The following is a 12,724-nucleotide window of genomic DNA, read 5'->3' as shown; positions in this document are numbered from 1 at the left end:
CTTTCATTCCGAATGGGTTTTGTTGCCTCGGGCCTGGCAGGGCCTCCCTCAGGCCTCTGAGAACACAAACAGAATTGGCCAGGAAAGGAGGGGGGAGGGAGGCAGGGAGGAGGGAGGGAGGGAGGGAGGGAGGGAGGGAGGGAGGGAAAGAGGGAAAGAGGGAGGGAGGGAGGGAGGGAGGGAGGGAGGGGAGGGAGGGAGGGAGGGAGGGAAAGAGGGAGGAGGGAGGGAGGGAGGGAGGGAGGGAGGGAGGGAGGGAGGGAGGGAGGAGGGAAGGGCGGGACCCAGCCGCTCTGGGCTGTCTGCACACACCAGCCTCACAGCAGGGCAGGCCCTGCGCCTGCGCCCAGTCCCCCTGGCGCAGGATATGCTGCAGCAGCCGTCGGCCACATCCAGCAAGGCCACCGAGGCGCACTGTCCCTTAAATTCACCTGCTTTTCCAGCCTGAGGCGGACTTCCCTCACAGGCAGGGAGCGCCTCATTCGCCTGGGGCCCTGCAGCCCTGGCACGGAGCTGGCACGTGTCCGCATTGGCAATGCACATCCTTACTGGGTCTTGAAGGCCCACCCACAGGCACATGAGATCCGTAGCAGCAGCAGGATGGGGAGGGGCTGGGAGCTGATTGAAAATCCGGGAAGTACCCAGGGAGGAGGTTGAATTTGAGCTTTAACTACTGGAGAATGGAGCCTGAGCAGGCCCCAGTGGCTGACACTTCAGATTAAGCTGTGTGCCTTCTAGGAACACAAGAGCCAGCTGAACCACAAAGGATTTCGGAAGTGGGGGTGGAGGGGGGGGTTGGGTTGTCCCATGGCCGTGACAGTACGTCCCTGCTGCCCTGGCCCCAAAGTTACCTCGTACTCCCTAAAATGTGTGGAGACAACACCGCCTGGCTGACATCCTTAGGAAAATGTCAGGGAAGACTGCGCCCCCGTGCTGGACCGAGGTTAGTGGTGACAGTGGTCCCCACAGTGCCGAGCCCGAGAGCTGGGTGAGGCTGTGCCCTTGCTGGTGGCTTGACCCTCCTTGGGGGCCCACCCCTAGGTGCTCTCGGAGCGGCTCCCTCCCCAGGGGAGACAATCCTTGTGTGGCTGCCAGGCCATCCCCCCTGGACACTGGGCTGGTCTCCGCTTGTTTTACTTTCACTGGTTGGGGGGGAACGTGGGTCCCCAAAGCCCAGAGTCAGAGCCCTACAAGAACATCCCTGCTCCAGGACCACAGGGACTCGTGCTGTGAGCGGTTCAAGGCTGCCCAGTGGGACAGTCTCGGCTGTGGGTCATAGGTCACACCTACAGGCTGTCAGTATGAGTGCATTCCAGGCTCTTCCAAGGCAAACTTCCTCGCCTGCTCCCCAAAGTTCCCTGTGGAGACGTGGGGACTCAGGAGGCTTTGCTGGCTCAGGGTAGCCCCACCCACCGGGCAAGGCCAAGGCCCCCACTGCGACAGTGGCTCCCCACTTTGCCCAGACAGAGGGCCCCACGGATGAGCTCTCTCACATGAAAAGCATAAGATCAGCAGGATTAGGCCTCCCAAACAACGTGAGAACCATCAGAGAATTCTGGACAGCGGTCCCCACAGGGCTCGGGCTGGGAGCAGGAGCTCACCCCAGGGACCTCTGCCAGTGGTGGTGACAACACTGGCAAGGCCAAGGGAGACTGTCTGAGGCCCTGGTTTCTTCCGGACCTTGGCCAGGGCAGAGCCCCAGCCCAGCCCGGTCCTCTCGCGCTCTGCCTGGGGAGAAGCAGGCAGGCTCAGCACATGAGTTCCCTTGGGAGGCAAAGGATGCGATGGCTCCTTCCCTGTGGGCCAGGTCAGCTGGGACTCGGCTTCAGCTACTTGAAACGGATTACTCGTTGTGTGGTCCCTGCATGCCCTCTGCACCCAAGACACGGTCCCTGCACAGAGGCGGCAGATGAACATTGGCCACAGGGTCCATGTGTCGTAAAAAGGGGTCCTGGGACAGTGGAACCCTGGGGCAGGAGAAAAAGGATGCTCGCAGAGGTGTGCTCCCAGGAGATGCTGTCACGGCGGCCACGGGGCCTTAGGCCACCAGGAATGCTGGGCGCTGGCTTTAGCGTGGGATCAGTATGGGGCACGTGGGAAGACCGGTAACGGGGCAGAGTAGCTCCTGGCCAGGGTTGCCTGCCTTTGCCCCTGCATCTGCTCCGTCGGCCATCTCTCTGCGGCCACAAACCCCTGAGCCCGGAGAGCAAGCTGCTGGCGATAAATGGGGCTGTGGGGGTGGCGGGGAGAGAATCCCCATGGGCTTCCAGTTTCTCTCCTGCCAGGGTGGTTCCAGAGCCCCTCAGCTGGGGGCTGGCAGAGGCAGGGACGCTGAGGTCCCGGGGCTCAGAGCTCGCCTTTCTGTCCTTTGCCCTGATCGGGCAGAAAAGCACCTCGGAGTGGCCGCCACCCGGACTGCAGTCTCCTGGTGGCGGCGTTAGAGCACCCACCTCCCTCCACCCACCCAACCCCGCCGCCCACCCCCAGCTGCTTCTAAGTTGCCCCGGCACTTAGCAGGGCTGACGTTGAGTTTGCTGTAGATCCACTGCTCCCCCTGCTCCCCCAGCTGCCCCAGTGAGAAGAGCCACTGGGGAGACACACCGATGGGGGAAGGTCTCTGGTTTTGCTGCCCTGGTTGGTTTAGAATTTTGGGCTGACCTCTCCATCCCAGGGGTATTTTCATCACAACCTGGGCAAGTGTGGGCTTGAAGCCTGGAGGGCACGCCCTCATCTCACTGAGTGACCGGTTAGAACACCCCAGGACTGGTGTTTGTCTTCTGGTTGGAGAGGGAAGGATGGGTACGCTTCTTTGCCAGATGAGATTAGGAGGGGACAGCCTGGCCAGGATGGGGGCGGGGTGGGGGGGGCGGGGGAGAGGGGCATAAAAGAGCAGGCAGCCGCTGGGGCGAGCTGGAAATAACTCCCAACACAGGCTTGTCGGGCAGAGGCTTCCAGCGGCTGGAAACCTCCAATTGGCTGGTAGTAGCGAGACAACCTGTTAAAATAAATTGATTAGCAAAGGATCTGCACACAATGCTCTTTGGACTCTAACACGTGTTCCCAATAAATAATTCACGGAGTAGATATTAATTAGAAGGCGTGGGAGGAGGGGACGGCAGCTTAAAAAGTGTGCTGAGATGTTTCTTTGCCAAGAAATGCAAACCGAACCGGACTCAGAGGCAGAGCACGTGCTGTGAGCCCTGCCAGGGCCCTGGGCCTCAGCGCCCCTGCCCTCTGCCAGCCCCAGCCCAGGCCGCCTGGCTTCTGGAACCACCCGAGCAGGGGAGAAACGAGGTGTTTGGGAAGTCCAGGGGGATTCCCTCCTTCTCTCCCTTAGTCACCGGCTGCACACGTCACCCTGCCCTGCCCCAGCCCAGCCTCGCCCCCGGAGGCAGCTCCTCGGGCAAAGCTGCCACAGCCCCCGCCACTCTAGGTTGTCCATGGAATCCTAGAACGCCAAGCACCTGCCACACCCCTCCCTGCCAGCAGGCAGCGACTGTCCGGCACCCGCTGGGCACTGGGAACAGCATCATGTCCCCTTTGCAGCCTGGGGGCTCAGAGAGAGGGCAGAAGTCGGGGGTCAGTGCTGGGACGATCCTAGGCCAACCCAGAGGAAATGTCCCCCTACCCCCTCACCCCCTTTTCTCAGCAGTTTCTTTTGCTGTTTCGGCTTCTTTTGTAACTGATCATTGCTTTTACCTTTGGAAGGATCAGGCCTTCTGGGGACCCACAAGGGGCCTGTAGTTACATTCCTGGGGGCGCTGACCCTCCAGGCGGGTGGCCAGCTCTCTTACATGGGCAGGGGAGGCGCTGCCTCACGGCCTTCGGGTGCAGGGGAAGTGAATCCATCTTATCTCTGGGTGACCAGCTGGCAGCTCACTGCGACCACCTGGGAATGAGAAGATGCCCAGGAGGAGTACTGTCTACCCTTTGATGTCTGCGCTCTGTCAGTTACCGGAGGAGGGTGAGGGCTGGCGGAGTGAAGCTGCGGGGCGGCCTGGGCCCTTAGAGGCCGCACCTTCACGCAGAAGAGGGTTCCGAGGTTCTGCTGGTGGACTGGGTGGCTGAGTGCTGCCTCCACTGGCACTTGAAGCCATTAAAGGCCAAGCCAGCCTCTAGCCGGGCCGGAGGCAGCCACACCGGGGGGGCCCAACAGCAGGGAGAGCGCTGGTGGGAGGCACACTGCCCAGGTGAAAGCAGCCCAGGCTCAGCCACACCTTTTTCTCCGTGAATTCACTGAGCACCGACTTCCTGAAAGCTCTGCTCCCCCCAGGACTGGCTCCAGACCCCCTTTGTATCAGAATTCCCCGCACTGTTACTGCACTAACCATTCTCTGTCTGATCGGAGGTCTTTGAAAGGGAATGAATGTGACCACCTGGAGGTCTTTGGGGTTGAGAAGAGAGCTGCTGGGCTCTCATTTCACACTTTCTGAAGCAAAATCCAGAAAGAAAGGGTGGTCTCCCAGGTAGATGCTCGCCTGGGGGGCGGGGGGACTCCCCTCTTTACCATAAGTTCCAACTTAGAGACACAGCTGGGCAAGCGCCTTAACCCCAGAGGTGCTAGGTTAAGTGGCCAGCACCTAGTGTGGACAGCACAGGGGTGGACTCCAGGGATGTCACAGTGGCTTCTGATCCTGTGGGTGCTGGGCACGGAGGTGGTAATGCCGGGGTGATATCCAGCAACTAGAAGGGTTCAGGAATCTGGAGAAGCGGCTGCGTTTCTTTTCCCAATTAAAGGCAAGCTTAATAGAAAATGACAGATTAACAAATCAAAGTTCTCTTCTAAATCTTTTTCTATTCCGCTCTCCACAGTAATGACTAGCTCTTAGAGTTATTCCTGCCAACATTTGCTTATCCCAAGGTGTTCCTCGGTAATTTTTAAACAAAGCATTAGAGAATCTCCCGGGGACAGAGCTGACAGCTTTGATCTCTCTAGCTGCCCAGCCTTTCCTCTCCAGGGGCAGGGGATCGGGCTGCTTTTTAGAAATTACAGACTTTTTATCCCCAATACAAATTAGGCAGAATACAGTTCAAACCCACATAGTTAAAGATGACAACAGCACTCTTCTTCCGAGAGCCTGGTTTTAAAAGGTGCCTTTTGATATTCCAATTTCTTTATAATTTTGCCTTAGAACCGAATTCTTCCCCATTATAATCCGACTTAAAACAAAAAAGAAATTACTCATGCACTTCCGAAGCTGACACAAGCTCTACGCACAGTTGATCTGACCACCATTACCGGTGCTGTTTTTTCCGCTCAGGCGAAACTTCTCCAGACGTCCCTGTCTCGGGCTTTTAATGCCGGGGTCTTTCCCAGCATCTAGAAGGGTTCAGGAATCTGGAGAAGGCACTGCGGTGTAAATTAATAAAGAGACTAGAAATATAATGTACATTTGTAATCCATGGGGAGCCAGAGGAGCTTAGCTGTAGGAACCAAGTTCTCCGAATCTCTGGACCCCTCACTCTTCGATGGTGAGGTCCCCGCTTCGAGCTGTTTCTCTTCGGTTGTGGGTGGCTTGTAGTTCCAGCTCTGCTTGATGGGCTGCTTCTTTCCGAGACTGATACCGAGTGTCAATGTGGACTCCAGCCAGTGTGCTTTGATAGACGATCAGACTCCAAGTGCAAAGCCGATAACCGGGGGATTGTCCGTGCTCTATGTGGGTCACCCCAGGAAGCCCTAGAACCAGAGCAATCGGGGCCTAGATTCCGTGTTTTTGCAGATTCCTCACACAATACTCAAGACGGGCCATTTCTTTTTTTTTTTTAATTTCTTTATTGATTAAGGTGTCACATATTTGTCCTCATCCCCCCATTCCCATCCCACCCCCCTCCCCACGGCTGCCCCCACCCCGCTGTTGTCCTTAACCATTGGTTAGGCTCGTATGCATGCACACAAGTCCTTTGGTTGATCTCTCCCCCCTCCCCCCACCCTCCCCTATTCTCCCTCTGAGGCCCGATAGTCCTATCGATGCCTCCTTGTTTCTGGGTCTGTTCTTGTTCATCAGTCTATGTTGTTCATCATTTCCCCTAGATGAGTGAGATCATGTGTTACTAGAAATATACTTACAAGAACCGAATGTGAGACGAGCAATAATAGTTATGCTGACAGGCAAATGAATCAGTCTGTAGTGAGTTTCTTTCTGGACCAACAGTTCTTTTGAGACCCAATTTCAATGTCCACCAGTTCCTTATGTGTACATGTCGGCACTGACTTTTCAGCTCTGGATGGTGGACAAATGGTGGTAATGCAGATCCGACTCCCTCTGGTTTGGTCTCGCCCGGACCCAGAGGCGCGGCTTCACCCGGACTCAGGGGCGCGCGGCCTCACCCGGACCTGGGACCCAGCATCACCCGTGCCCCGGGGCGCATGGCCTCACCCGGACCCAGGTGCACGCAGCCTCACCCGGTCCCGGGATCCAGCCTCATCCGGATGCAGGGGAGCGTGGCCTCTCAAACAGGCCATTTCTTCCCTTGTTTGTTTGTCTCGAGCAAGCGGATGGATTTTTATCTCCCCACCCTCATTAGTGATAATGTAAGTCAGAACATTTCTAACCATCAATAGTCCAGAAAATCGTGACTGTTCAACGGCTCCTGCAATGATTGTATCTCTGGACCCCTCGCTCTTTATTAACACAAATTGTCCTAAGGCAAAGTAGTTATACATATCAAGGGTAAGGTTTGGTATACAGTAGGCATTGTTGGATTGGGGGAACGGCCTTCGGCTATTTAGGTGTTTGGCCAGCAGGAGGCAATAACGTAGATTAAAATGCCCTCAGCTGTCGGGCAACAGGCAATCATTTATACATCCTTTTCAGGTTTGGGGAAATGCCCTTGGCCATTCCAGTAGGTAATAATATATGATTCAGCCCTGCTGAAGCCTCAAGTTTCCATCAGCCTTTTGATGAAACTTCTGGCATTTATGACCTGCTGGAATTAGCCTCCGGCAAGGTGGCAGCAGGTTGCCTATTTCTTGGAGAACTTTTAAGAACTCACACTGTGGGCCTCAGGCTGCAGACGGGTGGGACGGCAGGGAAGTTGCCCTGTCTTGGCATTTCTTGTGTTAGCTGAGGGGGTTGAGGCATCACATACAGGACTAAGGAGGTGCTGGGAAGAGAAAGGCCGCCTAACATATTTCGAACTTCAGTGCTGGGAGTAAATCTTTTGGGGGTAGAGGCAGGGCACCCCTCCCAGGGGAGGCAGGGAGAGCTCAGTCCCTGGCTGGAGGTCAGTATGGGCTCTGGGCAGAGAGTGTGCAATTCTTGGCTGAATGAATTGGGGGGTGGCTGGGGTGGGGGGCCAGACCTTATGTCACCTGTTCTGTCGTTTAGGGTGGTCCCTGTGGGGGCCTCTGAGTAGTCGGGGCAGCCAGTGGTCAGACCTCCATGTGCTGAGATTTAAGATGGATAATGGGGCCAGTGGCCGATGGCCAGGTTAAGTCGCTTTGTTTTACCCACGGGGATCAACATTCTTAGCTTCCACTGAGAGGTGCCCGTGTTCTAAGAGCAGAAAATACCAATGGATGGAAAATAGAAACCTTCCCACTTTATGTAATGAGGAAGTATTGCCTGGCACAGGTCCCACAGGTGGGGGGACATGCCTCCAGATGCCAGAGGTGGGCGTGGCAGAACAGAGGAGGAGATTGATTGGTCAAAGCAAACCCTCCCCGCTGCCGCCCAGATGGACAGCTCTCCCTCCGGGGCCTGGCAGGAAGATGTTGCCTATCCAGCCGGGAAGGGGCGCCTCTGCAAAGACAGGATGTAGGGCTGGAACCGGCTGACCAATGAGAGGCTCTGCTTCCTTCTTCTCCCCATCAGTGCATCCTAACTCTGCGGCCCAGTGGTCCGAGGGGGTGAGGCGTGGGGAACCGATGTTTTTCTGTAATTTCCTGTCGCTAGAAATGCAGGCACAGTCATGAGCAGGAACCTCACAAAACACACGTCTTATTTACCCAGCGCCTGCCTCGCCACCTCAGGCTTCCCAAGCCCTTGGCTGAATACAGACTGTCTTCCTGAGGCGCCTGACTCCCCTCTGCTGGGCATCTGTTCCAATGTGGAGCGTTCTTCCCCACCCCCTGCTCATCTGCTCAAAGCCCGCCCAGGTCTCAGCTCCAATATCATTTCCTGGGAGCTCCTGCCTGGGGCCTGCGCCCTGGCAGCGTCAGGGACATCCCCAGGAGCCACTCCCTTGTGGCATCTAGCACAGTGGGAATCATCCATTTATTTGTGTGATTATTTGATTAATGTCTCTCTCCCCTCTAAGACTGAACTTGCCTGGTTCGTCTCACCGTTTCCCCCAGCCTCTCTAAGGCCCGGCACGTAGTAGGTACTCAATAAATATTTGTAGAATGCATGAATGAGGGGGCGATAGGAGTTCCTTTCCTCACACTCACCTGTGCAGCCCTCACCATCGGGCAGTTGCTGGCTGCCTGGCTCCAGGAGGAGCGGGGAAGGAAGGGGGTCTGGAGCTGCAGGGCGGGACCTAAAGATCCATCTGAGGGCCATTAGCATAGAGATGACAAAGGAGCACCCAGAGCCAGAGGGGCACTCAGGAAACAGCATTCCAGGGCTGAGCGGAGAGGAAGATGGGCCAGTGTAGAGGGTGGAGGAGGTTTGAGAAGAAGAGGTAAGAGATACAACGGGCAGAGCTTGAAGGTGGAAGTGGGGGCGGGGCTGTGGCTGCCCATGTCATGAGGCTGGTTCCCAGGCGCCTGCCCAGGTGAGCTGTGGGTGACAGGGGATCTGGGACAGCCTCTTTGGAGGCCATTTTAAACTGAAAAGGTGGCTGCACGCTGGGGACTCTCTCCAACAAAAGTACACAGCCCTGTGAGGATATGCATACAAGGAGAGCTGTGGCCGCGTCACAATGTTAAAAAATTGGAAGCAACCAAGTGGTTAACTGGGGAGTAGCTAAATCCATGGCACATTATTCCCAGGACGGGAGACAGGGCAGCCTCCCGAGAGTGTGAGGGGGACACCCACCGATGGGAAACACTTGGATGCATTAATGGAAAGAGCGAGCTATAACATTGTGTGCCAGGATCCCATTTTCTGTGGTGTTTTGTTGTTTGTTGTTCTGCAGAAGTTCGGTGTTTCATCCTTGACTCCGGGCACTAATGAGGACTTCTTTGAGAATGTGCTGAGCCAGGAGGGAAGTCCTCTGTGCTTCCCTGGCTCTCAGGGAACCTGGACGCTTAACGGTTGGGCCATGCCACGACCCTGCAGGCAAACATTAATTCACATAATGAGACCAGCTGTAAGTAGCTGTACTTACACATGACGCTATATCTAACGGGGAGTCATCTGCATGCACGATGCTCAAGCCAGCTGCTCCTTGAATGCATTAAACCGGTTTTCCGTAGCTCTTATGTGTGAGCTGTGTGTAGCGTTCCGACACAGAGCTGTGTGTGCAGAGTGGCGTGTTAGAGTCCAAGGTGATGAGGTGTGTCCTCGGGTGCGGTGATCCTGCTTGAACTAGACCCAGATCCTGTGGCAGCCAGGGTACCACCGAGCCACCTGCCTCATGAGCTGGCTGCAGCTCTAAAGAGCTGGCAGGAGGCGGGAGCCACACCGATCATCAGTGTAGTTCCTCACAGTGAGCGAGGGGTGCTCGCCCGTCTTCGTTATGTAGGAGGAGGAGAGAGGAACATGCCCTCAGTCACAGTGCAGCACGTCCAGCTCCTAGAGCAGCGTGGGGGACTTCCTGCAGAGCCTCTGGCCCAGGGCGGTAGGCGTCTGTGTGAGCTGGTTAGGGCCCCATTTCTGTTTTTAAAACAAACCTCTGTCTGTGTGCACAAAACTGCATAGATATGTGTGCATAATAAAGGGGTCTGGGAGGGTACGTACAAGCCCCGCCTTTACCACTGTTTCCTCGGGAGGATGGGACTTGGGGGCAGGTAAGCGTGGCCCTCCGTGGTGTGGTTAGAATGCACACGCATCTCTTCTGCGAGGAAAAGGACAGGGAACGGTTGTTGATTGGAATAAAGAGGGAACCTGCCCCCTGGGGCATCAGAGAGGCAATTGCATGGGTGGAATGGATAGGAGATATGGGCGAGCTGTCTGCAGACTTCGAGGGTCTTTCCAGAAGTTTTCTGGTGAATGGCCTTTTTAAAAGAGGATGCAGGAAGATGCGCGGTGGAGGGAAGGTTTTGTGATCTAGTGGGAGGTGTTGGCACATTGATAGGCTGAGGGGCAACAGGCAAGATCAGAAGTAATTTCACAGGACATCGCAGGAGGGATACCAGCCTGGGGTGTACCAGACCCAAAGCCCAAGTGGAGGGATTTCCCGAAAAAGAGTGAGGAGCCTGTAGTGAGGTGGGTAGGGGAACGCAGGTAGAAACCATGAGATGGGGGGCCAGGGCGGGAGCTCCAAGCTGAGGGCCCGGGTTTTATCAGTGAACAGACTGGATGGGTGCCGGACAGTGAGCAGGCGAGGAACGGACAGTGGTGAGCACAGAGGCAAACTCTGGGGATGGCATACGAGGTCAGTAAGCCGACTGCCGCTGGCAGAGGAAGAGCCAGTGGGTTGTTGATGAAACGCTGAAAAGGAGCACCCCGGGTCTGCGTTCTTCTCTTGCAGAGCTCAAGTGCAAGTCCAGAAAAAATGAAAAGTCACGTTGTTCCCATGGGGGACCAGCCAGGCGAGCCGCACAAAGGGCGGGAGGGACTGGGCCGTCAGGTGCAGAAACAACAGGACATTGTTCACGTAAAAAACCCATTGAAACCTGTAAAGAACTTTTGTGAGTTTATTTGAGCCAAACTGTCGGCATATGCTGGGAAGTAGAACCTCAACGAATTGAGATAATGCTCCAGAGAATGGCGGGTTACAACTGTATTTACACATTGTAATCAAAGGAGGGACATAGGTGGGTTACATGAAATTCATTGGTGACGGATTAAGGAGGTGGGATAAAGCAAAACGGGGGAAACCCCTGGGATTGGATAAAAGGTAAAATGATGGACACATGCTTAGGTGGGTGCAGGGACAATTAACATGATAATGAAGGAATTTGTGGCACCACATTTGGTTGTGCTCTGAGGGGCCCAGAAAAAGGGAAGTTACAAGTTACCCAGACATTTCAAGGGTATGTTATTATAGATGCAAAAAGACAGACAGGCTCAGTTAAGGTAAAGGTTGACGTTGTCAGTGAAGATACCGGCCTAGGATGTAACTGCCCACCATCACTGCTTTAGTTAAAGTTTAATTTCAGACCGTCCTTTGTGGTTCCTTTAGGTCTCTGAGTTTGCAAGACTGTCATGCAGGCCTCCCCTGAGCTTGTCAGGTCAGCATGTGGCCCCTTTCATCCACAACATGGAGCAGGAGACCTGCACGTTGGGAGGAGCAGCCATGGAAGCATTTGGAGAGAAGGGAATTTGGGGAGCAGGAATGGGGTCCTTAGGTAAAATCAGGGTTTAAGGGCTGGCTGTGGGAGGGGTTGCAGGAAAAGAGGAGGGGACAAGGTTCCTTGGGAGCTGTTAAAATTGTAGAGGTGGGGGCAGCATTGGGGCCCAGATAAAACCCGTGATTCTGCGGCCAGAGGTCTCCATCCATTCACTCAACTGATATTTATTGAGCACCTACTATGTGCCAGGCCTAATCCTAAGCCCTCATGGAGGCGAAGTGGCAGCCACTGGGTTGTTAGTGGATGAAGATGTGGCACGGGGGGTGGGGCTCCAAGGAGAAGAGGAAGCATGACCTGGGAAGGAGAACAGTCTGGAAGGCGAGGCAAGCAGCGGGCAGGGCATGGGGACAGGACGAAGGGCAGCCCCTCTGTTAGAAGAGTCGGAGTTGCACCATCAGGGAAAGGCAGGCTTCAGCTGTGGTGAAGGAGGGGAGCTAGTGTGTTTCTGGTTCCTCCTCGCAACCAGCCTTCTCTCCCCACCTCAGGCCTCACGGAATGGCACCAGGCACCTCGAGGCTCCATCCGGGACTGTGACACTCCTCTGGGACTTCAGCTCTGGGTCCTGGCCCTCAGCCATTGTGTGGAAGTGGAGAGAAACAAGAGGGGACAATCAGGCCAGATCCAGGGCTAGGAGAGCGAAGGGCCCAGGAGGAGAGGGTGAGAACTGAGCAGGAGGAGCCAGGAGACATCCCTACAGAAGGGGTAGGCGAAGGGGTAGGCGCAGAGAGGAGCAGGGCTGGGAGACCCGCAGCTGCGGAGGGGTGGGGCAGGCCCAGCCATCTGGCTCTGCCATGTCCTAGGGTTCCCTCCAGTGGCTTCCCCTGTCCCTCAGGCCACCTTACAGCCCTGGGTGAGGAAGAGGCGTGGGAGTTGCGGGGCCAGGGCATGGTGATGACCCGATGGCCCAGGTCCACTCCCTTTCCTTCTACAAACACCTGGCATTGCCCAGGGTGCCACCTCCCACGTGCTGGGTCGCTGCTTTCACTCTGACCTGTTCCTACCTGCTGACCTTGAGCATCTGTTCTTCATTCCCTCTCTATTGGGGAGCGGTGGGTCTCCCCACACACCCACGGCGCGTCCATGGCAGTCCTGACAATCAAGCTGTGCTCTCAGATTCCAGACAAAGCTCCAGGCAGGACTCTGCCCTGGGACGTGCCCCTTTGAGTCTGGAATGGTCTTTGGAGGGCGGGAGGGGAGCGGAGTTCCTGCGGGTGGCTTTTCCTCCTTCGCCCTCCGGCTTTGGGACGCCCTGAGGCCCCAGCAGGTAGTCAGGTGCTCTCCTCCTCCCAGCCTCTTCCTCCAGCTGAGATGGGCCGGAGGGGAGAG

Source organism: Cnephaeus nilssonii (genome assembly GCF_951640355.1).
Source record: "Cnephaeus nilssonii genome assembly, chromosome: 9".
Classification (NCBI taxonomy): domain Eukaryota; kingdom Metazoa; phylum Chordata; class Mammalia; order Chiroptera; family Vespertilionidae; genus Cnephaeus; species Cnephaeus nilssonii.
This window is presented reverse-complemented; position numbering follows the sequence as displayed.